Source organism: Musca autumnalis, unplaced genomic scaffold (assembly GCF_047663935.1).
Source record: "Musca autumnalis isolate F117 unplaced genomic scaffold, ASM4766393v1 scaffold_2, whole genome shotgun sequence".
NCBI lineage: Eukaryota > Metazoa > Arthropoda > Insecta > Diptera > Muscidae > Musca > Musca autumnalis.
Window position 1 is genome coordinate 215789281 of NW_027411755.1, and position 27942 is coordinate 215817222.

Genomic DNA, 27942 nt, shown 5'->3' on the forward strand with positions numbered 1-27942 from the left:
AAAGGAAAAAGAAATAAAGCATATACATTTAAATAAATTAAATTATATTGTTCGTGGCAAATATTTTTTTTAAGTTTTGTATATTTAAAGTATTTTTATATGATGTTTCACTCTTTGGAATTTTTCTGCATCTCGATCTTTTCACAATCCCGCTTTTCCATTTTTCTTTTCTTCCTGTGGAAAGGTAGTTTCACCTCTCTCCTTTTCTCTCGATACCTCTCTCATGCGCTGCGCATTGTTAAGTAGCACGACACTCCTGGTCATACCATGGGTTCCTTGTGGGAGGTCTCTGGTATCCAAGTATGGATTTTGCGGTTGTTTGCATAATGGCAATATTTTGCTGCAACAAGGTAGTGGTCCGAATATTGCTCCTGTAACGATCGTACATCCAGCAAGCTCTACGAATGGCTTCCATTAATCACAACGTGATTAATTTAATTTTTTGTTCTTTGCTCTTGAGACAGCCGGGTGCCCTTATGAATATCGAGATGCTTAAATCTGGTACTGCTAACTACCATGTCTTTAGCCGCTGTGAAGTCTATCAGCCTCATTTCATTGTCAGATGTTTCACTGTGGAGACTTAATTTCCCGACTAAAGGGCCAAAGATATTCTCCTTTTGGAATTAAAATCGCCTAGAATAATTTTAATGTCTTTGGCAGGATAGCGGTCATATGCTTCTTCTAAGCGCTCTTAGAATGTTCTGCTTTTATCCGTATTGTAGCAAGCCTTTCATTTATTGTGGTGATGCTGGAGACCATATGCTTTGTGTCATGGCAGATATTATACAGTACATCAACTTTAGGTGTTGTGAATCCATCGTATTTCCTGTATGGCAGTAAAGTCGGCCTTGTACTTTTTCAAGTATATCTTCCAATAAGTAAACTGCATATTTTCAATAAAGAGCGCGAACATTCCACTTTAAACCGTTTGCAGGGGTCGTCAAGTTAGGGGGATTTGTTTTTTATTTACTTTCGTTTTTTCATAGTAGGCTTTTTTTTCGGGTAGGCTTTTTTTTGTCGCTACATTAAATGACAAACTATTAAAAATATGATTTTTAAAATTAGTCTTAAGACCACTGCAGTTTGTTATTTTTGCATTCAACTCGAGGCAAATGTTGGCTCACTACCTTTAACGGGTATTAAAGGCAGCTCTCGAGGCGACACCGAGGAGAGTTCAGTATCCACTTGGGATGAAGGAGAGAGACCAAGATAAAGCCTGGACTTTGTCATGTTAAAGCCTGTTAGGACCGTTACTTGGCATCTTTCATACCATACGTCATCCAGTCGGAATGAGCAAAATGTGCAAATAGTTAAGAACTGAGAATTTCCATGAAAAGTAAAGGCGATTAATTATCAAATTATGCCAACTGCTGAATTTGTTTTTTTTTACATACCGACCTACCCTCTTTGGTCTTAAGTTATGTTATTCATTTGTTTTCAAAACAAACAATTAATAAATTATAAACTTTCACAAAAATTTGCTAATTTCAATTATGAACTCTTAAAAAGCTTCACCCAATTGAATCAACTTTTTATCTACTGAAAACAATTGATGTGCCTAAAATAAAATTAATTGTTGTTCTTTTTAGAATTTCTGATTCTCTAAGCGGATTACAATTTGCATGAATTGAAGCTTGTGGTGGTTGATTAACAAAAATAAAAGAAATTTAATTTTTATTTAAAGCAGATTTTAATGAGAATTAAATGAAACCTCACAACAACGCGTAGGCTTTGTTCTGTATGTTTTTGTCTTTGTGGTTCAATTACAAATAATTACCCATCAAATTAATTAGCGGTTTCGTTTTGACACAAAATTGAAAATGAAAAATAGAAAAAGTGAAAGTAACAACAAAAAATCAATTATTAAACTTCTGACAGTGGTGGGGTTTAAGATTTTTAATTATGTTGGGTTTGTGCTACTTTCAAGTTTACAAGAAGAGAAAAAATATTTTTTCACATGGTATTGGGCAAAAGTTGCTGATTAAGAGGGTTGTACATTTTGTTTAATTTTCATGTAAATGAATGGTATAACATTTAAAGAAACAGCATTTAATGTCTACAAATAAAGCCCTCATTGGGTATATAATGAATCCTAGAAGAAAGATTCCCCGTTTGTCAGGCTTCTGAGTTATGGCAGTTCATTACTGTCTTTCTCTGAGAACGGTTCTCTTAAAATAAAGCGGCATTGTAGTTTACTACGAAACTTTATAAAACAAACATTTTTTAAAATATTTTTGCGTGATTGAAATTTTTTACTTGAACTAAGTGCAAATCAATTACACAAAAAATAACAAAACACCTCAAAAAAATGGCCCCAGGGGCCAAAAATTCGTGGAAGGCTGCTGGTAGGTCTTCCAATATGAAAAGGCCCAAAATATCATTACCAACCAGCACATCACAAACTATTGCGTGAACTTCAACCAATAGATTCAGTATTTTATCAAATCAGCAAGATATGGATTTGGAAGAAGAGTCAAATATCGTGGAGACGAAACAACCAAAACCACCTCCTCTTGTGGTAGACTCAATCACTCCACTTACCGAACTTAAAAACCTGTTTGGTAAAAACTGTATCTACAAACGTACATCCATTGGTACAAAAATATTTCCTAAGGACCAGGAAACATTGGAGTCATGCAAGAAAACACTTTTGGAAAAAAATATTCAATTCCATACGTTTAGTTCCAAAGAGGACAGGCTTTACACTGTATTCCTCCTCTATGGTTTACCCAAAGTTTCCACGGAGGATATAAAAGCCGACTTAAAGGAATACAACCTAACACCGACAACTGTCACGGAAGTTAACACTCAATATAGCAACGTCCATAACGCTGTCTATAAAGTTCAATTTAGTCGTAAGACTAAATCAATCAACCCAAAATCATTACACAATGTAAGAACTGTTTGCGATATTGTTGCCACGTGGAAGAAGTACAAACATAAGAAAAACGATCGTCCGACGCAATGTTGGAATTGCCTCATGTACGGACATGGCGGTGATCACTGCCATCGTCGGTCAGCTTGTATGATTTGTGCTAATCATCATCCAACTAATGAATGCCCACTCACAAGAAATGAGAGAGCTCCAGCAGTCTACACTTGTTTTAATTGCAAAACTAATGGCAGAGATAGAACTGATCACTCCGCAAATGACGTTCACTGTCCATTACGTGCTCTCTATATAGAGAGAAGGGCGAATGCCACTACAAAGAATAATCGTAATAAATCACAATAAAACAAAATCCAATCGAGAGAAAAACAACAACGTTTTATTAACGACTCTCCCAAAAACAATAACATGAACATGCCGAATAGCAATTTCAGTGGCAATCAAACTTACTCATCTCGTGTAAGAGATACCGACGATCTCTTCAATATAGATGAACTCTTTAATATCTTTATCTCTGCTCTCAATGACCTTCAAAAATGTACATCAAAAGCAGAGCAACTTCAAGTAGTTATGGGTATGGTTCGAATGCCTATGACCTCCGGTAACTATGAAACACTAAATTTACTTCACTGGAATGCAAATGGCATCTCCAAATTTTCTAGCCTAAAGCAGTTTGAATTGGTTTTAGAAAGAGAAAATATCCAGGTTGCATTAATAAATGAGACGTACTTCAATGAAAGACATAAACCATATCTTTCCAATTTTGTTATATATCGAAACGATAGAGAAAACTCGAGGGGTGGTGGTAGCCTTGTTTGTACGTAAAACTATCAAACGCAGTGTCTTAAACCCAATCAGCACCCATCGTATTGAAAATTTATCTGTGGAAATAATAATAAACCAGAGACCTATAGTTGTTACTACGGCATATTCCCCAAAATACACTCGCCTATTCGCCGAAGATATTCTTATGCTGACTGGCAATAACAATGAATTTATAATTTTGGGAGATCTGAATGCTAGACATTCTTCCTGGAATTGCTTTTCAAATAACGCGGCGGGAAACAGCCTTTTTAATCTACTACAGTCTAGCAACTTTTACATAATGCATACCAATGAACCAACACACTACCCTCATCAGCAGGACCGAAACCCTTCAGTTATTGACATCGCTATTAGTAACACAACCCTTGATATGTCCTTAAAGGTATTGGATTACGACATTCCCTCCGATCATCGCCCTGTAAAATACAATATAAAGCGGTCAACTGTAAGTGTCATAGACTTAAGCCATTATGATTATAAACGCACTGATTGGTCCGCTTTCAAGCTTTTTATTCAAGATAGAATAACAACAAGATCTGATAATAGATCTTTACATTCTATTGATCAAGAAATACAAAAATTAACAAAACTGACAAAACTCTCGATGCAAGAGATGCAACCACACCCAAAGTCTCAAGTTCGAATAAATTTTGCTTATCAAATGATATCATCAAGTTAATTCGGACGAGACGTTTTTTAAAAAGGAAAGCTCAGCGTTCAACATCTTATGCTGACACAAATTTATATAATCAATGCGATAAACAGTTGTCTACTATTATAACTGAGAGAATCAACATTGAACGCAATAGGAAATGGATCGATATGCTCTCAAAACTGGCGCCAGGAGATAAATCGTTCTGGAAAATAAGCAGAAAGTTAAGAGGCAAATCCAATAACAGTATTCCAAACTTTACGATTGCTAACAAATGTATAGGCTCTGATTACGATAAATCTCAAATTTTGGCAGATACTTTTGCAAATGCTCATGAGTTAACAACTGATTATAAACATTCAATTGATATCACTGTAAATCGTAAAGTAAAAAATGTTTTAAACAGCGACAGTAATCAGCAAGATGTTGTATACACGTCGTTTAATGAGGTATGCGAAATTATTCACAATTTGAAAACATCCAAATCACCTGGACTAGATAATATATCTAATTTACTATTAAAAAATGTACCCGAAAAAGCTTTACACGTTTTGGTTATGATTTTCAATAGCTGTATAAAATTGCGTTATTTTCCAAAACAATTTAAGCAAGCCAAAATCATTCCAATTGCTAAGCCTGGCAAGCCAAAGAAGGATCCTACGAGTTACAGACCTATAAGCTTACTTAGTGATATTAAAAAACTATTTGAAAAAATATTACATAAACGAATCTCGGATTTCGCAACACAAAATGTCATTATTGCAGCCGAACAGTTCGCCTTTAAAAAAGATCATAGTTGCATACATCAAGTTAATAGAATTAGGAATATGATAACTTCGAACAAACAGAAAAAGCTTTCTACTGGCCTTATTCTTCTCGACATGGAAAAAGCTTTCGATACAGTGTGGCACAATGGCCTCATTTACAAATTAATAAATTTTGGAGTCCCAACATATCTTTGCAAACTAATCGCAGACTTTCTTCATGAACGAGCATTTGTTGTATCAGTAAATGGAGTATTATCTTCATGGAAAAATATATCGTCAGGACTCATTGACAAAAAACTTACTTTTAAGCATCACATCGAGGAATGTTGTGCTAAAGGTCTAAAAACAGCAAGATCATTGTGGTCTCTGCTAAATAAATGTTCATATTTAAATTCACGAAACAAAAATCTTATCTATAAATCTGTAATTAGACCATCTCTCACATTTGGCTGCCCTATATGGTATAAAGCAGCAAAAAGTCACATGAAGAAACTTCAAATAATCCAAAATAAATGCCTTAAAATCATTAACAAAAAACATTGGAGATATTCTACCGATGTTCTACACAACGAAACTGGATACGAGCTAATATTCGACTTCGTCTTGAGATTTACAGATAATTACCTTGCTAAAATAGAAAATTCTTCTAATCCATTGATTAAAGAATGTATTGATTTAACATAATTGAATGAACAAGCAAATTAACAAATAGAAAAATATACATTTATGTGTTTATTTGTCCTTAAACTACATAATATGTATATATATTTTCATAAATATTTGATGTAAACTTTAACGTTAAAGAAGGGTTTTATTCTAAATTTTCCCTTAATACAATTTAAATTGAACTTCTACTTTTATATTTCTATAATACTAATCTTAGTCGTTGTAATATAATTTTATAAAATCTCGTAAATATGTATGTATATAACTAATCATAACAAATATAAAGATGACCATATAAATTGAAAAATTGAAATTGAACTGAGTTATGGCGAGAAGAATATGTCGTTGACCAACAACGAATTTATGACGCCTAATTCAGAGGCGTAACCATACGAATTTGATATACAGGTAATATATTATGCGAAATTAACCGAAATACATAAACATACGTTTTTTTTTTTTTGAGAAAGTAACGGGTAACGTATAAAGGACAATGAAAACGTTACAATATCGATTTCTTGGAAATGGGAAACCTACATATAATTTTCGGTGGAACATTTTTGTAAAAAATTTCATTTTGTTTTACTTTGTGAGTTCAAGAAGAAAAAGGACATGGAAGGAACTGAGCTAGAAGGACAGCATATTCGACAGATAGGTTCCTCATTCTATTTAACTGAAAACATGTCATCTAAAAGTTATGAAACAATATCTCCAAATAGAGATATAAAGATAGTTTCTCACTGACTGATGGGGGTCAATTAAAAAAATCATTATTTTATGACTCAGAAATTTCAGCTATGGGATCCTTTGAGGTTCTCAATTGGGACTTTCATTCCCAAAAGGAATTTTCCTTCTCCAGATCTTAACTTCCATTTTGTGTCACAGGGTATTCAGTAAGATTTCCCATAGAGACCACAATGTCTTAAATAGAAGACAAGGATGACTTCTCATAAAAAACAAAGATGAGAATACCAATAGACCTTTGTGAGAAGACCGGTATAACTTCTGACGAAAGAGGTTAAAGGTCCAATCTTAATTCGATTGTCATAGAACTTTACTTTTGTTTGCAAAAATGTAATGAATAAATTGGATCAACAAAATGGGATGAATAGACTACACTTCAGAGGATAGTAAATATCTTGTGAATTGTCCTTTAATTTAGTATAATATATAATTTGCATATATATTTTCTTGTTCCAAATTTAATGTTATATTTCTATAACGTGGAAAAAATTGCCCGGAGTCGGAGTCGAGTTATTTTTTTCGACTCAGACTCCGACTCCAGCAAAATTGCTCGACTCCGACTCGTAGACTCCGACTCCGAAACCCTGGTTACTAAAGCCCTTTTTATATTTGTATTTAACAAGGTGGGAGGGCTATAGTCGGACGAGCCGACCATGTGATACCCTACACCAATAACCCTGGGAACTAGTTTTCCACGGAATTTATTTTGTATGACCGAGACATATCTTGGCCGTGCGGCCATACATTTATCAGTTGAAATACATACATGATAAATAGGCTGCTTTTAACTCAAAGGGAAAAATCGATGTGTGATTTTTGTAGGAGACATCAATATAAAATTATTAGTTTTGTTGGATTTTAAGATTACCAAACTGTGATCACAATTGGAATTTGTTAACACGTGCCACTAAGGTTTTAATATCAATTTGTATGGGATCAACGGGTATTGTCACGAAATTGCTTAAATTGCCGTAAGTAATGTCCAATTGATGAAAACTTATGAAAAAAAATATATTAAAATAGGCTGGATTTTAATATAAAGCTATATCACAGGGCCCAAATTACATAAATAGGTCAAATATTGGAGCAACATCAAAATACTTATGAAATTCTTGATTTGCTAGCCACAGCAAAAAAAAAATTCTTGTAAAATTTATCATCGATTGGACAATAATTGTGGCCTGGAAATTTGTGGCCCCAGTGACATGCGTTAGCATCTTCCATTTGTACTCATACTTTGGCAATCTGAATATTTAGCAAATCTAATTGTAAAGGCGGCGAAATTGCGTTTCGAAAAAGAAACGTCGAAAACACGAACGTTTTAATTTCAAAGAATATAAAAGCAAAAGCTTTATTGAGTAAATAACTAAATAATTATAAATAAAGGGAAAAGTAGAAAGGTAATCTGTTCTACCTGTGTTACGAGTGGCGATAGAAAACGAAGTATCAATAATATTGCCGTAAGAAAACTCCTAGATGACAGATCAATGTTGTAACAAAAAAGGGGTAGGTCGTTTTCTAACGAGTATGCAAATTAAACACAATGAAAATAGTGCGAAAAGCGAGCATTCCCAAACAATGCAGATTTATACCAAATATTAATTCTTACTTAAACACTAACCATTTTAGGGATGTGCCGCCTAAATAAATCCGACATCGATTTTTCAAAACCATCCTATTGATAACATAATGATATAGCGTCATTACTGCAAACGTTAGATAGTATTTTCCTTATTTTATAAGGGATAGACGAATTGCTTCTTAAAAAATGTGTATTAAGAAAAAATATCAAAAGACCTTTATAATAGCTTTGGGCGATTTTTACGGAATCGACCAATATTTCGTGCTATTATATTATTATGTCCAAAGGGGGCACAAAAACTTCAAGACCCCGTACATCATTGTAATTTACCTCAGTTAAAACAAGTGGGAAAAGCGTTAAGTTCGGTCGGGCCGAACTTTTTATACCCTCCACCACAAATTTCAGCCATCTCGGTGTGATAATGAGGCCAAAACCTTCAAAATACCGAAAATCGGGAGATATCGTCCTATGGGGGCTATATCAAAACGTGGACCTATATAAACATTTTATGGTAGAAATGTTTCTTAGCCTCTGGAAACACAAAATACAAAGTTGCAACCGATTGTTGTCAAATGGAACTAATACATTCATAATATATTAAAATGACGCGTACTTTATATGGGGCGTTATAGAGGGGCTATACCAAAACGTGGACCTATATAAACCAACTTTGGTAGGAATGTTTTTTGGCCTCTGAAGACACAAAATACCAAATTACAACCAATTCGGTGGTAAAATGGGACAAATATCTTACAAATGTCTTAAAACGACGACGCGTCACGCTTTTTATACCCGCTTTCAATACCAAAAGTCCTACGTACAAATAATAGATTTTCCCAAAATTTCATCCACCTACGTCAATCCGTTCGGACGCTAGAGTGATTTCTACAGACGGACAGACGGACGGACATGGCTATATCGATGTAGAATTGCACGCTGATCAAGAATATATATAGTTTGTGGGGTCTACAATGATTATTTCGAGTAGTTACAAACGTAGTGACAAACTTAATATACTCCCATCCTATGGTGGAGGGTATAAAAACTGGGAATTTCACTAGCATGCAAGGAAAATGTATTTCCTTGCAAACAAACCATACAAAAACATTTCCGTTATCTAACCGCTACATTGATGTTATTTGCATAAAGGGAGAAGTCAAGGATTGGTTTTCAAGGTTCGTATTCGTAATTTGTCGGTATATGTCCCCTAGAAATTAAAATATGTTCCAAACATGAAATTAAAATATCTTCCCCCCAAAACTAATCGTCAATTTCACCCGCCAAATACTATTTGATCATTATCCAAAATTATTGGCATCTTCCTTGACTAAAACTATTACAATGTGCAAAATTTTGTCATCTTTGAACTATAACTGCGACCTCTTGCGTGATTATGGTTATACTATACACAATTAAAACTGTGGAATCCCTGTATTTACTGAACTATAACACTGTCATCTGACCACGTATATCAATTGACACCAATGGAAAGGTAAAAAATTCGTCTTCCAAATATTACTTACGGGGACGGATTGTATCTTCTAGGAATGAAGGTATAAGATATATATTAACAAATTTACCAATTTTCACACAAAAGTTTCGGTCCATTTATCCCGCTAAATATTATCTGATCCTCATGTTAAATTGCAAGCTTCTCCCTTAATGTAAATCCAAACTTTTCTTAAAATTTCGCGAAGATCGGAATATTATTGTAGCCTACAGAGCCGATACAAAATCGGATAAACATTTTGTTTCATCCCCTTAATATATATAAATTTTGTGACATTTGGTCCATAATTGTGGCCTGTAGCGTCCGTACAAATTTTAATGGACGGACAGATGGACGGACGGACGGATGCACATCTCAAAATCGCTTTATCTCGTCGAGATATGAATTTTGGTACACCACAGGTGGGGTCTACGACGAATATTTCGTGGTGTTACATGCAATTTCAGAAAAGCAAACTTATAATACCCTTTCCACATAGTGTGTAGGGAATAAAAATAGTAGCTTCTTGCAGGAAAAAGAGGAGGGCGCGTACCGTGCCGTGAGTAGTGCGTGTTCGTGCCTTCTCGAAAAACGCCGTGTTTGTGCATGTCGTGCCGGCATACATTTTTGGCCGTGCGTGACGTGCTGTTTTGTTCGACACGGATTTTGCACGACACGACTAAACGCGATCTGCACTATGTGACACGATCGTGCTAAATTCATACTAAACAGATCATACTAAACACGAAAATCGAACAAGAATATAAAACCGACCAAAATATTCCTATAATTATTTGCTTCGTTTTTTAGTCTGGTACTTATTGCAGTTTTGTTATGGAGAGGCCAGAGTATGAGTGAAAAAAGATGATGTTTGTTTGTCATTTTTTTTTTTGTTCATGAGAGAAGCAAATACAAAAACTACTTAGAGGGTTAACGCAATATTATCTCTGCAAATCAGATGTGTATCTGACTGTATTATCTGTTATGTATTATATGTTATTGAAAAACATCCTCTTCCCGAATTGGGAAAACTGTTTGACTGCCCAAAAAACGTTGTAAGATATTTCAAACACTCGGAGCTAAACAACAAATTGTCGAAAATGTTAAAACAAGATATAGGAACACGTTGGAATTCAAAATATATTATGCTTGAGAGCATATACCAGAATGAGATTAAGAGTATTTTGCTACAAAAGAATGAGTTGGATCGTATATCTGACTTAAAATTTTCATTGCTAGAACATCTATTGGGTTTTCATAAAATATTCAAAGAGTGTTCCGAAAAATTAAGCTCGGAAAAGTACCCTACTATGTACATTTTTGCCCTTTGGTATAAAAAAACTTTTGAAAGTCTGCTCAATTGATACATTATTCATGAAGGATTTGAAAGCTTAAACTAAACAATCATTGCTTAAACGCTTTGTACCAACAATGACACATCTTATAGAGACGTTTTTATTGCCGCTGTTTAAGAAGATGAGTTTTTTATTGAGTAATGTAAAAGCCACGTTACTTGATATAAAAGTGAGAACATAAAGTTTTCTAATGATGAGTAGGAAATCACAATGCCACATTTACACGAATTTTCAGAGTTTTTGGATCAAAATGGCAAAAAGACGAAAAATAAAAAGGTTTCCAATTGATACAGAAATTGATACATATTATCGAGTATTTGGCTATACCTATCAGCTCAGCAACGAGCGATAGATTTTTTCCACATCTGGAAACATTCTCAACGAAAGACGTACTAACTTGGACAAAATAATGTTTTTTATACACTACTATGTGTATTATAAGTTGGTTTTGGCCAAAAAGTTTGCAACGCATGGAAACAATGGCCGAAGGCCCATACTTATATATACCAAAATTAATTTCTCGACGAGCTGAGTCGATCTGGCTTTGTGCGTCCGTCCGTCTGTCAATCTAAACCTTGTAAGCACGCTACAGGTCGCAATTTTGATCGGCTAGTCACCAAATTTTAGGCGTTGATGAGCGTCCCGGAGGGGAAGAAACCTATTGATTTTAGTGATGGTCGGATAATATTCAAAAGTCGGAATAAGCAATAAGCTTATGTGGAGAAAAGTCTACTTTTTTTCTTATACGAATATCTCCGCTTCTGGTAGGAGTATTCGAAAAGGAACACCGTCTATGGAAGAAGAAAAAATCTCCTTTATATTAATGCAAAGTATGTTGGCGTAAGTGGGCACACAACCGAGATATCGCAAAAATCTGTAATATATCCAATTTTTCCATTTTTTGTTATCACGCTATAGGTTGGAATTTGGATAGTCACGAAATTTTTGGGGTTGATGGGGCCCCACAGATGTAGAAGCCTATTGATTTTGGTGATAGTCGGTTAATATTTAGGGGTCGGAATGGGGAAAAACTCATGTGGAAACAAATTCAAATACCACAATAGTCGGTAATGCATCCAATAGGGTATCACATGGTCGGCCACGTTCCGACTATAGCCTTTGCTCACTTGTTTTTAAATAGGAATAGAAATTAAATAAGGATACAAAAGTAGAAGTATAATAACGTGAGGAGGGTGTGCCATGTTTTTGTTCAAAATGTTCTAATATCAACTTTTTTTCAAATATTATTTTTGGAAAAAATATAAGCATATCTTTGGTATAAGTTTTGATATATAAATGTTTATAATTTTTTTTTTTTTAAAAATAATTTTTGAGAATTCACAAAATGTCAAAAAAGTGGCAATACCGCCCCACCCATGGTGCAGCCTTGCCACCGACCCGGATGCCTACTCCAAGGGACTCTAAAACATCATTTACCACATTTCCACCTTAAATATCAAAATTTTACAATAAAATGACATAAATGAATAAAATTGACAAAAAGAAACAGATTCTAGCATTCAATTGAAGTTGGTATATTAAATTTATATACAAAAGATATAATATTACATCAATGCGATACGTTTAGCATAATATTTGATTTTGACTTCACATTATAGTGTGGTAAATCTATAACATAACAAATTTCTCACATTAACGCAACCCACCCCCATCCTGGCATAGGCGCCCCACCCCCCAACATATAATATGAATAATTTTGGCATTTATAATTATTTTTTTAATACAAATTATTGGGATTTCTATTGTCTTTTGACGGCATAAAATGTATTTTGTATATCACCAAAGGCAAACAAGATATAACAAAATATACCTCCCACGAACTTTTTTCGCAATACTCCGAAAAACACAAAACTGCTTGCATTTTCAATCATGTCTTTGATACAAATGCCAGTTTTTGGGATATGATAGATCTTTCTTAACTCACAATTTTCCTCTTAACGGGTTTTTGTAGCATTTGTAGTTTTCAAGAAAATCTGCGGTGGCAATGCCGCCCCATGTAATTTTTTAAAAACAAATAAATGTACACCTACATATATATCTCCTTTTTTGTAATTTCGGGCATGAGTGTGCGTGTTCGTGCCTTCTCGATAAACGCCGTGTTTGTGCGTGAATGTGCATAAAAATTTTGGTCTGTGTTCGTGCCTAATTTTTTAGGCACGCGCCCATCTCTATTCTGGAACAGAGCACATGTAGGAGCAGTTTACAACTTTTACTTCGTTTGCCGGTTTTACCATTTTCAAAAGAAAAGGAACAGACCACATATGTATAATGTCCATATAATATAAAAAATATATAAAATTTACATTTTAGATTGAAATCTGTTTTTGATGTAAAAAAAAGAATCTCAAAAAAAAAATAATAAAATGAGTTTTATTATTATGAAAAACATCGATTTTTAGGTTATAAAATTCGTTTGTTTATTCTGTCAAAAACCTTGTTTTTTGGTTAGTTCTACGACGTTTCTGACGTATGCAATATGCGTCAGAAACTTATGTCAGATACGTCATGATATCAGACAGACTATCTCTGGTGGTCACAAACTGTTCCCCCAAAAATTGTGGACCTGGGTTCACGTTTGGATATAGCCACCATATAAAGGTACTTCCCCATTTTCAGTATTTCGATAATTGAAGCTAAATTTTTCGAGAGTTAATTATTTCGCCCGAAATAATTAATTATTTAATATCCTCTATGCCTACAAGATGTGCGTGTGTCATCCAGAATAAAGGATAAGCAATGAGACATTGATCTCATTTGTTTTTTTGTTCCTTAAATTGGGGTGTGCTTTATTTATTTTTCCGATTTAAAATGTTTTTTGAATTTTAACTTTTTTTTATAAAATTCTGAATTTCTTAGGCCATGTTTATATTATAGGCTTTTGCAGGGTTAACCTTCCTTATGAGGATTTATTTGGCGTATACGTAAAGGAATTGACATTTGAAACCCAGTGGGTTTGTTAAATCCGGTTATATATAAACGTACTATTAGGTTTGTGTTTTTTTTAATAATTAAGGTATAAATAAATGAAAAGAAATATTAAAAATTTATAACTTTGCTTTCCTAAAAAATTATTATGTAAAAACAAGTAAAAGAGGGCTATAGTCGGACGGGGCTGAACATGTGATATCGTACACTACTTCCCCTGGGCACTAGTTTTCTGCGGAAATTATTTATATGATTGCAAAGTCTCCCTTGTTCCTTCGGGGATGTTGTGGGATGTATATATGATTACGACACGTTATATATTATATTCATTATTTCGTAATGGACAGATGGACCATTTTGGCTACATATACATATATATTTCTTCAAAAAATTTGTATTAAGAAAGAAAAAATACCAAACGTATTTAGAAATAGCTTTTGGTGACTTAATCCGATTCGATCAATAAAAGAGATCAATATTTCGAGGTATTACATTACTACTAATCGAAGGTAGCATAACAACTTTAAAACCCCGTACAGCAACGTATTTTGCATCAATTTAAAAAAAATGGAATTCTTCTATCATGATTTTAATAACCTTCTATCATGGTAGCGAAATTTTGTAGCATGCAAGGTAAACGTAGTTCTTTATAAACTAACCAAAACTATAAAGGAAAACGCATTTGTATGTCCAGAACCAACTTTAAATGGAATGTGCTTACTCCTAGGAAGCTTTTTGATTCTGAAACTACAATGTTCATAGATGAGGAAAGTAAAAAAAAAACAAAAATGCAGGAGCTCTTTTTAAATAATTGGCAACCATAGTTCACTTTATAGGGTTTGTCTACGGTTTCACGATTTTGCTGGGAAACCGCAAGTCCTATTAAAATGGGATTAGCAAATTTTTGTAGCTGTTAAAATTCTCTACAAGACTGATCTCTATGACTTTTTCCTTGGTTTCACCATTTGTGAGACATAGAAGTTCAAATTGGGACAATGAACTGACTGCATCGCCTCCTTAAAAAAAGCAATGCCATGCACGGTGCGCCTTAACAAACTTTTAGTGGAAGGTGCTTACATCTAAGTAGTTTTTGCAGATTCTGAATCCACAGTGTTCATAGATGAGACAAGTAAAAAAATCTACGAAGCGATTTTGAAATAAATCTCGGTCAAAAGTCACATTTTTAAGGGTTTTTTGGTTTTCAGGATTTTACTTGAAAACCGCAAGTCGTATCGAAATGCGACTAAAGTAAATGTTGTAGCACTATAAATCCTCTACAACATTTTGTTGGTCCTATTTCAATAGCACTTGCGGTTTCCATGCAAAATTCTGAAAACCTAAAAAACCCTAAAAAGTGAACTTTTACAGCGATTTATATAAAAAACCCTCCAGCGATTTTTCTTGCAATAGTTTGATAAATACAGTACTGTGATATAGTTTAAGTTTGCTGCAATATTAGTTTACATTTTATTTATTTTAGTAATTATTATTTTATTTATACAAAATTCGTGTCGTGATGTCCCGTTTTTATTATAAAAGGATAAATTTACTAAAACATGTAAAAATAAACTAATTGTAAGTAAAGACTTATACAATATTCAAATGAAAAAATTCTAATTGGAAATTGTTTATTGTTCTTAGAATTTTCAAATAAAAAAAGCTCCTGATGATGTTGGAATAAAGCCAACGAAACGTTGAGCAAAATATAAAATAAATTAGTTTTATTTAATTCATACAACACTTGACCGACAAAGCCCAGTAATAAATACAAAATAAAAGTAAAACAAGTAAAAAAGTATCAGTCGGCTTTGCCGACAGAGATATACCCTCAGCCTGTGTGTATTGAAACAATCTTTTCCCAAAATACGTATGTATTAAAGGGGTTTTAAAAATTTTAGGTGTTTGAACCCACAAAAAGTTTGATAAGGATTAAAGATCAACAGTTTTGCGGAGGAGATACTAAAAGGAATGGATCGACATTGACCGTTATGAAAGTGGATCTCCAGCCACAACATATGGTGCCATAGGGGGTTTTTACACTATACGGGCTGTTTGCTCAAGAAGTATGGACTTGCCCCTAAAAAACTTTAACCATCGTAATTGAGGCAGCGAATGCAAGTTGCTTCAACAAAAATCAAAGTGATTCGTTATTAGGTCATAAAGTGAACTTATCCGAAACTTTGTGTGGGAGGTACCGGATGGAGTGGACAAATATAGTCCATATTTGAACCTGATCTATATCTGGTAGATATATTAGGATGATGTGGTCTATACCCAATTCGGCCACTCCCTTCAAGAGTTACCGTACGAACAATTTTTCCGAATATTTTTGAACTTTTGTGGGAGAGGTAACTGAAGGAGTGGACCGATATGGCTTATCTTTAAACTTAAACTATGTTTGGACAAAATATTACAAAGGCCATATTTTGGACCGAATCGGCAGATCCGTTCGAGAGTTATCTTGCGCTCCAACCACCTTACACGTTGTCATAGGGGTTTTTTGCAACTTTCATGCTATTTTCTCAGGAAGTATGGACTTGCCCCTGATAAAACTTGTACCGTCGTATGGAGGGCAGTGAATACAAGTTGCTAAAACAAAAATCAAAGCGATTCGAGAGATGGTCCTAAACTGAACTTTTCCGAAATTTTGTGTGGGAGGTACCCGATGAAGTGGACCTATTGAGACCATATTGGAACCTCATATTACTCTGGTAGAAAGTTTTCGCTATACAAAGTATGGACCAAATCGGTCACTCCCTTCAAGATTTATCGTGCGCACAAACTTTCCGAACATTTTCGAACTTTTGTGGGGGAGGTACCGGAAGGAGTGGACCGATGTAGCTCATCTTCGAACTTAAACTAAGTTTGGGCAAAATATTACGAAAGCCAACATTTGAACCGAATCGGTTCATCCGTTCGAGAGTTATCGTGCGCTCCAGCCAGCAGGACAGACAGACGGACGGACATGGCTAGATCGACTCAAAATTGTCTGAAACACATTTCGTCCAAACATACTTGGGGTCTAAAACCATTATTTCGATGAGGCACATTTTTATCGTATCAAAGTGTATATATGTATACCCTCCTTAGCCTAAAGGCTGAGGGTATAATTAAAAAACAACACGGTCATACAAAAATAAAATTTTTCTTGCTTTTGGTTTTTTTTCATCTATGAACATTTTTCTTTCAGAATCTGCAAAAACTTACTAGGTGTAAACGGTTTTCTTTTAGACTTAGTCAGGGCGCACAGTACATGACATTGTTTTATAAGGGGATGATACAGTCAGTTACAGTCAGTTCATTATCTCAATTTGAACTTCTATATCTCAAAAATGGTAAAACCTACGAAAATATTATAAAGGTCAATCTTGTAGAGAATTTTTACATCTACAACATTTGCTCTAATCCCATTTCAATAGGACTTTCCAAAAAACCGTGAAAACCTAAAAACACCAAAAGTGTGAACTTTGACTGAAAGATTCAGAATCTGCTAAAATTTCCATGGTGTAAGCACCTTCCACATAATGTTGGTTCAGGCGCATCGTGATGTTACACAGTAATACCTTTTGTCTAACTGCTACATTGATGTAATTTGCGTCAAGTGAGAGTCAAGAGTTGGTTTTCAAGTTTAGTTTTCGTAAGGCACAAATTCGGGTTTGTGGGAGTCCATAGAAGACGAAAATACCTTTGGTTTCTTTGGGTCACTTCGGGTTTTGATTTTATAACGGTAAATGTAGTGAAAAATGGGCTTTCTTGGATTTTCAAATTTAAACGGACATTACTTCTTTTTTCCACAACCGATTTGCACACACTGTATTTCATTATAAAGGGGAGAGTAATGCCATTCGAACAAGCCATAGGTTTTTAAAATCGGTTAACAAATGGCTAAGTAATAGTGGTTTAAGTGTGACAAAAACGCATTAAAAAGCAGTAAAATGTTTTTACTTGTGCTCTAGGCTGCGTAAACGACACCTAACTGTACAATTATTTACTGTTAACAAGTAGGAAATTTAGTTGGCTTTCCAAAATGGGAAAAACCAACGAAATCGGTTGAAAAATGAATGCGTTACGGCATCTTATGTATTTCAACTTTTTGGTTTTTTTCATATTTTCCTTTATAAAAGATGGGTATCTTAGCATGTATGATTCTAATTATGATTATCCTGCTTAACAATTACGTACAAGTAGTGCGATTCTCTAACACATTTTTTGAGTTACCGACAAAAATCGGTAAATATAAAATGCTTATAAATTTGGTAATTAACGATATTTTTCGGTAAGTTGGCGACCAAAAGAAAGTAGTCGTAAAGTTCTATTGATAGCAACAGTGTTTTCAACTTTTATTTGAAAATTTCATTCATAATTTTGCGTTTTAATTTTACCGACATTGTCGTTAACTCAAAAAATGAGTTAGAGAATCGCACTAAAGGTATCAATGTTTTATAAAGGAAAATATGAAAAAAAACCAAAAAGTTGAAACCCAAAAAATACCATAACGCATTCATTTTTCAACGGATTTTGTTGGTTTTTCTCATTTTGGAAAGCCAACTAAATTTCCTACTTGTTAACAGTAACTAATTGTACAGTTAGGTGTCATTTACGCAGCCTAGAGCACAAGGAAAAACATTTTACTGTTTTTTAATGCGTTTTTGTCACACTTAAACCACTATTACTTAGCCATTTGTTAACCGATTTTAAAAATCTATGGCTTGTTCGAAAGGCATTACTCCCCTTTATAACTCTCCTTTATAACGAAAAACAGTGTGTGCAAATCGGTTGTGGAAAAAAGAAGTAATGTCCGTTTAAAGTTGAAAATCCAAGAAAGCCCATTTTTCACTACATTTACCGTTATAAAATGAAAACCCGAAGTGACTCAAAGAAACCAAAGGCATTTTCGTCTTCTGTGGACTCCCACAAAACCGAATTTATGCATTAGAACCCCTGCAAATTTTCACTGTAGCACAGTGTTATTGGCACTATCCTTGACCAAAAATATTACCTCGTGCAAACATTTGTCAGTATTGAACTATAACTGCGATCTCTAGCGTGATTAAGGTTACACTACACACAATTAAAGCTAAGGGATCCCTGCATATACCTGACTGTAACTCTGTTATCTGACAAGGTACATCAACATAATTAGCATTAATGGAAAGGTCAAGTGTTCCTCTTCTAAATACAACTTACATTTCCAGAAATACAGATATAGTCATTTCACTAACAACTACAAATTTTCACACAAAAGTTCTGGTCAATTTAACCCGCTAAATATTACTGCTCATCACGTAAAATTGCAAGCTACTTCTTCGTCGTAAAACCAAAATTTCGAGCCGATCAGACTACCATTGCGACCTACAGAGCCGCTACAAAATTGGATAAAAGTTTTGTTCTTGTATTATATTTCACGATCATCACTATATGGGTCTATTCTGGTCTGAACCCAACCTCAATACAAAACTTTGTCACTATTGGTCCATAATTGCGGCCTATAGCATGCGTACAATTTTAAATGGATGGACGGACGGACACAAATCTCAAAACCGCGGTGTTACATAAAATTTTCGAAAAACAAATTTATAATACCCTTTCCACATTGTGGTGTAGGGTATAAAAAATTTACTGAGCCAGGTGCTTTAGTTTTGACCGATACTGTATATATTTGATTTATTTAATTTTAAAGAGTAAACGATTAATTAGACTCATATAGTATGAACCGATATTTAATATTATATTCAATAACAAATATCGTATTTAATAACGATTTGCAGTCATGAAAGAAAACATAAAAGAAATAACTACAGTTGAAAACTTGTATGTAATCGGTGCGGCAACTTTTTTAACGGTGGGGGAAATTGATAACGATAAAATTGATTTCTTAATATTTTTCCATGTATTTTTAATATTTGCAAAAAATATAAAAAAGTTATAACTCTAGTGTAAATTTTAAACATTTATAACCTAAGAAAAAAAAATTTAAGTAAGAAAACAACAGACATGTTTTCTCGAAAAATAAACGTGTTTATTGAAATGAAATAAATCCAGACCTCGAGCTTGATCAATTTCTTTCATTTCAAACACTTATAAGGGTCGAATAAAAAAAACCAAAATTGATAAACGTGTTTATTTTACATGCACCCAAGACATGTGTAACTCTTGTGTCTGTAAATATTCCGTATCTGTAATACATTTACCTTTAATGACAGTTGTAATGTTGGTTCCGGTGAAATGTTTTTGAAGCAAGAAAGTATTTGGAAATACCACATTTTCCTCGATTGTGGTATGTGGTAGTAGTAATAAATCTTAGTCTTTAAATTATTTGTCCACCTTATGGTTTCACACTAAAATCTTTGCCTGCATGGCTTATCAAGAAAAACTATCAACGAGACTTGACGCCTGTTTTCCGTCTTCTTGTCTTTTTCCCATTATTATTTCTGAGAAGCTAAACACTTGGTTAACTTCCAGTGAAGCATTACTTCTCAGTTTGGAAAAACCAGTGAAAAACTTTTGGTTTCTTAAAAAACAATAAAAGAAGATGTGAAAATTGGAAAACAGGAAGATTGAAGTAGAAAATGAAGAAGAAACAAAAAATAAAAAAAAATCAACGAAATCAAATAATCCATTTAGAGGATATCAAAACTGTTTTTCTTACATTCCCGGGGAAAACAAAAGAAAGAATGAATGTAAAAAATATCAACTTTGTTGTTGCTTCACCAACCAACAAAGAAGACGTGGTAGTAGAAGTTGCTTTTATTTACCACATTGAAAAACTTAAAATTTTCACATATCATGATTTTTTGGATCTGTTTATCGATAAAATGTCAGCACTTTGGGAAAGAAAGTTGCATGCATTTGGAGTATATTTCGTTCTGTAGTATAAGGGATCTATTGTTACTATGGATAAAACCAATTAAAAGAGATGAATAGAAACAATCAAAGTAAAATCTCTTTCCTAATAGTCTAGTCAAAATAGACATTGAAATAGCAAAAATTCTCACAAATATGAACTTTGGTGAAGAGCTAGGGTTTGCCATTAGAAGCAATGTCCTTAAAGTTCCCAACGATCTCATGTGTACAAAAAAAGATATTCGGGGTTAAAGGTCAAAGTTTTGAGATTTTTAGGTTTTCGCGTTTTTTTCTTTAAAACGGCGGGTTTAATCAAAAAGTGACTAGAGCAAATATTGTAAAACGGCTAAAATAGCCGGAGTAAACGCCTCTGTCCACCCAAAAAATATATATTTCCTAGAAGAGCGAAATTATACCTATATTTTAAGAAATTCCAACAAAATCGGAGCGTGTTTAGTAAAGTCATACCCTGTTAGAGTCATTTTTTGCAAAAACCATTGAAACCCCATGTGTAACTGAAAGCCCAACGGGAACGATCCCAAAGAAAACTCTCAGTTTTTTCACTTTTTCTCACTGATTACGGAAATGTATAATTTTCATGGGCGGCGGATCAGGTTCGCTGAATATTTGACCCGAAAGCTAGATTTAAAACCGGGTTAGACCCGGTTCTACTGAACACATGGCGTTGTTATTTCAACCGGTTCGCCCCATGATATTCTTAAGGGGCTTACTTCTGCAGAGGTGTGGTTTGACACTTATATCACGATATCTCAAGAATGGTGACACCTTTTGAAACGTCTTATGACTTGTAGACAATATATAATATGAAGGTTAATTAAATGTGTCATTCCGTTTGTAACACATCGAAATATTCATCGGAGGCCCTATAACGTATATAAGTTAACACAATCACCCAACAACGACCTGACCTTGAAATATAAAATGTAAGGACGCATTGTCAGCATTTCATTCCATTATTTGTTTGGGTGTTGTCATTGAAGTTGAAAAGTAGAGCAAGGTGTCTTTTTGTGTTTAAGGGATGTTGGAGTGTCGAGTTGCAGTTACCGTACGATGTCTGCGAAAAATGCTGACGTAGCACCAAGGTCATGGAGTCAATGGGAAATAGTAATAAGTTAAGGAATAAGTAATTTTCATTCTTAAGTTTAGTTCGGATTTGACTTTAATAAGAGATGCAACAGCGCAACGATTTGTATAAAACAAACCAACTCGCCTTTATAATATTGATTAGTAACTAAGCCGATGCTGCTAGTTATCAGCAATATAATCAACTAATAAATATAACCAAGCCGATGCTGCTTGTTTCCAACAAAATAATCCAATAATTACCCAACCGGGAAATAAACTAGAACAAAGCCATTTATGCTTTTTACAAATAACCAACAAATAAAATAAAACTCTCTTTTGAATAATCATAACTTATATATTCATGATCAGGGTCAACTTCTAAGTCGATGTAACCATGTACGTCTATCCTCCCGTCTGTTAAAATTAAGATACAGCTCGCAATTTTAAAGATAGACCCGAAATGACACAATTTTGGTATTTGGTCTTCATTTGGGATATTAAACGTTCCATATGAAATTTTTCGGTATAGGTCCACGCCTTCATATGGCACCCATAGAACGGTACCACCTGATTTATTTTATATTTTGAAGGTTTTAGCTTCTTTATCCCACTGAAATTTGGTACTTAGTCTTCGTTATTGGTACAAAACTTTCTCCCAGAAATTTGTCGGTATAAGTCCAAGCCTTCATATAGCCCCCATAGAAAGCTACCTCCCGATTTTCGGTATTTTGAAGGTAATGGCCACTGCAGCGCACCGAAATGGCTGAAATTTGGTATTTAGCCTTTGTGGACTGAAAGTCGTGGGTGTAGGTCCACGATTCTTTATAGCCCCTATAGAACAGTACCTCCCGGTTTTCGTAATTCTGACGGTTCTGACGTTAATATCCGACCGAAAGACTGAAATTTGTTATTTAGTCTTCCATGTGGTTATAAAATATTCCAGAAGAGGGTTATCAGTACAGGTCCGCGGGTTCCTATATCCCACCCAAAGACTGAATTTTGTTATTTAGTCTTCCATGTGGTTATAAAATATTCCAGAAGAGAGTTATCAGTACAGGTCCGCTGGTTCCTATATCCCCCATACAAACGTACCTGTTGGTTTTCGGTATTTTGAGTCTAAAAACTTTCCAGTTAGCCACATAGAACTGTGCCTCCCATAGAACGGTACCTCCCGATTTTCTGTATTTTAAATGTTAAAGCATCATTATCCTACCCCAGGTAAATTTCTGTAAATTTCTTAAAATCCGTTACGTCTACATGTATAGTTTATTCCGAGATTTATAGTGAAATTTGACGAAGAATATTTCATTCTTTGACACCACATGTCTAGCATAAAGTTTCATGTTACTTTTATGCGTCAACTCAAAAAAAAATTGCAAATTAATTGTAAGCAAAAATTTCAACAGTGCGTCTTTAACTCTAAAATGAGTTTTTATTTTTCCACATTTTCTACACTTAGTTTACATTTTTCAGTTTTGGTGTATTTTGAGACCTATATAAAATCTTATGGTGAACATTTTTGTGGAATATATGAAACCGCTGCGACCCACCCTTAAGAAAGATTTAAAACTTTTATTCAAAAGAGGCCAACAAGACCCGTTTAGCGAGACGTTGGAAGGTTAACATATTCCACAAAATATTCCGCAGAGCATTCTCAGTATTATTGCCAAAGACACTATATACCTAAAGCGCAAGGATAACGAGGAATCTTACTCCGAATATTTCCATAAAAGTTCACAAAGCGAAATATTGGACCCCATACTTAGGTTACCTCCTGACCTAAACTTTCAAAATCCCGAAACATGTGTCTTCTATTTTTCGATCCTTTTGCATAATTTGCCAAATTTTATTTGTAATTATTTTTTGTGTTGTACAGTGCTATCAAAGCTTTTAAAGTGGCGCCTTCTAAGTTCAATATTTTTCTCTATAGGGTTTTACGCTTGGCTTTAAAAAACTATAGCTCATAAGTATGGTCCCTTACAGGTACCAACGAAAATAAAAAAACAAATCAATAAAAATTCACTTTTTTCCCCCTCACGTCTTCGGCAACGACAACGTTTATGCATTTTGCTTCAAATGCAGCAAATTATAGAGTCTGTCATCCACTTTCGTCGCTGTTTTTTTTTTATTTTTTTGTTTAATAAAAAGTCGCTCTTGAACATAAATGACCACGTAACCTCTTTATATTACATTTCAGCCATAAACCATCAATCAATATCACATCATTTCTTTTGTATTTCCTTTTTATACCCTCAGCCTTTAGGCTAAAGAGGGTATTTACACTTTGATACGACCAAAAATGTGCCTCATCGAAATAATGGTTTTAGACCCCAAGTATGTTTGTACGATATCCATTTCAGACAATTTTGAGTAGATCTAGCAATGTCCGTCCGTCTGTCTGTCTGTCTGTCTGTCCGTCTGTCTGGCTGGCTGGTGCGCACGATAACTCTCGAACGGATCAATCGATTCGGTTCAAATTTTGGGTATCGAAATATTTTGTCCAGATTCGATTTAAGTTCGAAGATGGGCCATATAGGTTCACTCCTTCAGGTACCTCCCCCACAAATGTTCAAAAACTGTCGCAAAACTTGTGCGCACGATAACTCTTGCAGGGAATAACAGATTTGGTCCATACTTTGCACATCGTGTAATTTCTACCAAACTTAGATGAGGTTTCAATATGGACTCAATCGGTCCACTCCTTCGGGTACCTCCCACACAAAATTTCGGAAAAGTTCGGTTTAGGACCTGGTCTCGAATCTCTTTGATTTTTGTTTACGCAAGTTGTATTCGCTGTCCTTTAAACGACGCTGTAAGTTTCATTAAGGGCAAGTCCATACTTCCTGAGAAAATAGCCTGAAAGTTACAAAAAACCCTATGACACCGTGTGTAGTGGTTGGAGCGCAAGATAACTCTCGAACGGATCTGCCGATTCGGTCCAAAATTTGGCTTTCGTAATATTTTGTCCAAACTTAGTTCAAGTTCAAAGATGGATTATATCGGTCCACTCCTTCCGGTACCTCCCCCACAAAAGTTCAAAAATGTTCGGAAAATTTGTGCGAACGATAACTCTTGAAGGAAGTAAACGATTTGGTCCATACTTTGCACATTATGAAATTTCTACCAGACTTATATGAGGTTCCAATATGGACTCAATCGGAAAACTCCTTCGAGTACCTCCCACACAAAATTTCGGAAAAGTTCAGTTTAGGACCTGCTCTCGAATCGCCTTGGTTTTTGTTGTAACATCTTGTATTCACTGTCCCCTATACGAAGGTACAAGTTTCCTCAGGGGCAAGTCAATACTTCCTGAAAAAATAGCCTGAAAGTTGAAAAACAAACCCAATGACACCATGTTCATGGGTGGATGTGCAAGATAATTCTCGAACGGAAATTCCGATTCCGGCCAAAATTTGACCTTCGTAATATTGTTTCCAAACTTAGTTTAAGTTCGTAGATAAGCCATATCGGTCCACTCCTTCAGGTACCTACCCCACAAAAGTTCAAAAATATTCGGAAAAATTGTGCGCACGATAACTCTTGATGGGACTTTGATTTTTGTTGAAGCAACTTACATTCACTGCCACAATTACGATGGTAAAAGTTGTTTCAGGGGCAAGTCCATACTTCTTGAGAAAACAGCCCGAAGGGTGTAAAAAACCCCTATGGCACCCCCATGGTCTATGACGGTCCACTCCTTTAAGTACCTTTTCCGCAATATTTTTGAACTTAATCCTAATCAACATTTTTGTCGGTTCATACGACCAAAATTTTGAAACCCCCTAAATACATAAGTTTTTTGTGAAAAAAAGTGTGCACAGGCTGAGGGTATATCTCTGTCGGCAAAGCCGACTGATACTTTTTAACTTGTTTATATTGTGTCATTTACTACGACATATTGTCATTTTGTAGCATCTGTAAATCTCCCAACTTCACATAGCTCTTCTTATACCTATATATATGACATCTACACAACCATTAAAAAATAACATTCTATGAAAGGAGTTCAACATAATTGTGTGAAAACAAAGGATAATGCTTTTTTGTTGCTGCTGAAGTGCTGCAACTTTGACATACATGTTATGAAGAGCTGCTTCATGTTCACATGTGTTTGCGCCTTCAATCTTTATGACATGGCATCATATGGTTCTGGGATACATGTATGTATGAGCAATATAACACAAGTTAATCAACTGAGCTAATAATGTAGATGTAGGTGGTACCATGAAAGAGTCATGTGGCTTTTCTTTATTGAATATTGTTGTTACATTTTGTAATTCTAAAAAGAACATGTCAATGATGTCTTATTTTTTTGTATGGTTTGCTTTTCATTCAGAAAAGCAGATTAAGAATTTTGTATACATTTATAATCTAAAAAACAAATGTTTCATAGAACAAGAAAGAAGGGCGTTAAGTTTGGCCGGGCTGGAGTAAGATTCCTCGTAATACTTACATTTTACGTACGAGTATACAGTGTCTTTGTCTTTTTTGTGGAATATGTTAACTCTCTAACGTCTAGCTAAAGGGGTTTTTATACCCTCAGCCTTTAGGCTAGAAAGGGTATATATACTTTCATACGGGCAAAATGTGCCTCATCGAAATAATGGTTTTAGACCCCAAGTATGTTTGGACGAAATGTGTTTCAGACAATTTTGTCTGGCTAGTTGGTGCGCACGATAACTCTCGAACGGATGAACCGATTCGGTTCAAATTTTGGCTTTCGTAATATTTTGCCCAAACTTAGTTTAAGTTCGAAGATGGGCTATATCGGTCCACTCCTTTCGGTACCTCCCACACAAAAGTTCGAAAATATTCGGAAAATTTGTGCGCACGATAATTCTTGAAGGGAGTAACCGATTTGGTCCATACTTTCTCCATCGTGAAACCTGTACCAGACTTAAATGAGGTTTCAATATGGACTCAATCGGTCCACTCCTCCGGGTACCTCCCACACAAAATTTCGGAAAAGTTCAGTTTAGGGCCATCTCTCGAATCGCTTTGATTTTTGTTTTAGCAACTTGTATTCACTGTCCCCCATACGACGGTACAAGTTTCATTAGCGGCAAGTCCAAACTTCCTGAGAAAATAGCATGAAAGTTGCAAAAAACCCCTATGACACCGTGTGAGGTGGTTGGAGCGCACGATAACTCTAGAACGGATCTGCCGATTCGGTCCAAAATTTAGTCTTAGTATTATTTTGTCCAAACGTAATTTAAGTTCGAAGATAAGCCATATCGGTCCACTCTTTCAGGTACCCCCCCCACAAAATTTCAAAAATGTTCGGAAAAATCGTTCGTACGGTAACTTTTGAAGGGAGTGGCCGAATTGGTCCATACCTTACCCATCCTAATATATCTACCAGATATAGATCAGGTTCGAATATGGACTATATTTGTCCACTTTATCCTGTACCTAGAACACACAAAATTTCGGATAAGTTAAGACCCGATATCGAATTACTTCGATTTTTGTTGAAGCAACTTGCATTCGCTGCCTCAATTACGATGGTAAAAGTTTTTTTAGGGGCAAGTCCATACTTCTTGAGCAAACAGCCCGAAGAGTGTAAAAACCCCCTATGGCACCATATGTTGTGGCTGGAGATCCACTTCCATAACGGTCAATGTCGATCCATTCCTTTTAGTATCTCCTCCGCAAAACTTTTGATCCTTAATCCTAATCAACATTTTTGTCGTTTCATACGCCCAAAATTTTTAAAACCCTCCAAATACATACGTTTTTTGGGAAAAAATTGTTTCAATATACATACACAGGCTGAGGGTATATCTCTGTCGGCCAAGCCGACTGATACTTTTTTACTTGTTTTGGTCCTTTTTTAATAAAGTTTTTTAAATCTTCTGGGTTGCAGCGGTCGAAATTTCAATATAAATCTCGGAAAACAAGAATTTGTATGTTGGTTTCCATTTTTGATAACACTGTGCAACATTTTTAAGGTGATCTTGTGCAAACAATTCGAACTGAGGATTTTTTGAAAGTACAGACCCAAACGACGAGAAACCCTAGTTGGGTTTTGTTGTGTCAGATCCAGCTCGAATTTTATGGCCCCATCTAAATATGGTTAAATATTGAGTTTTTAAAG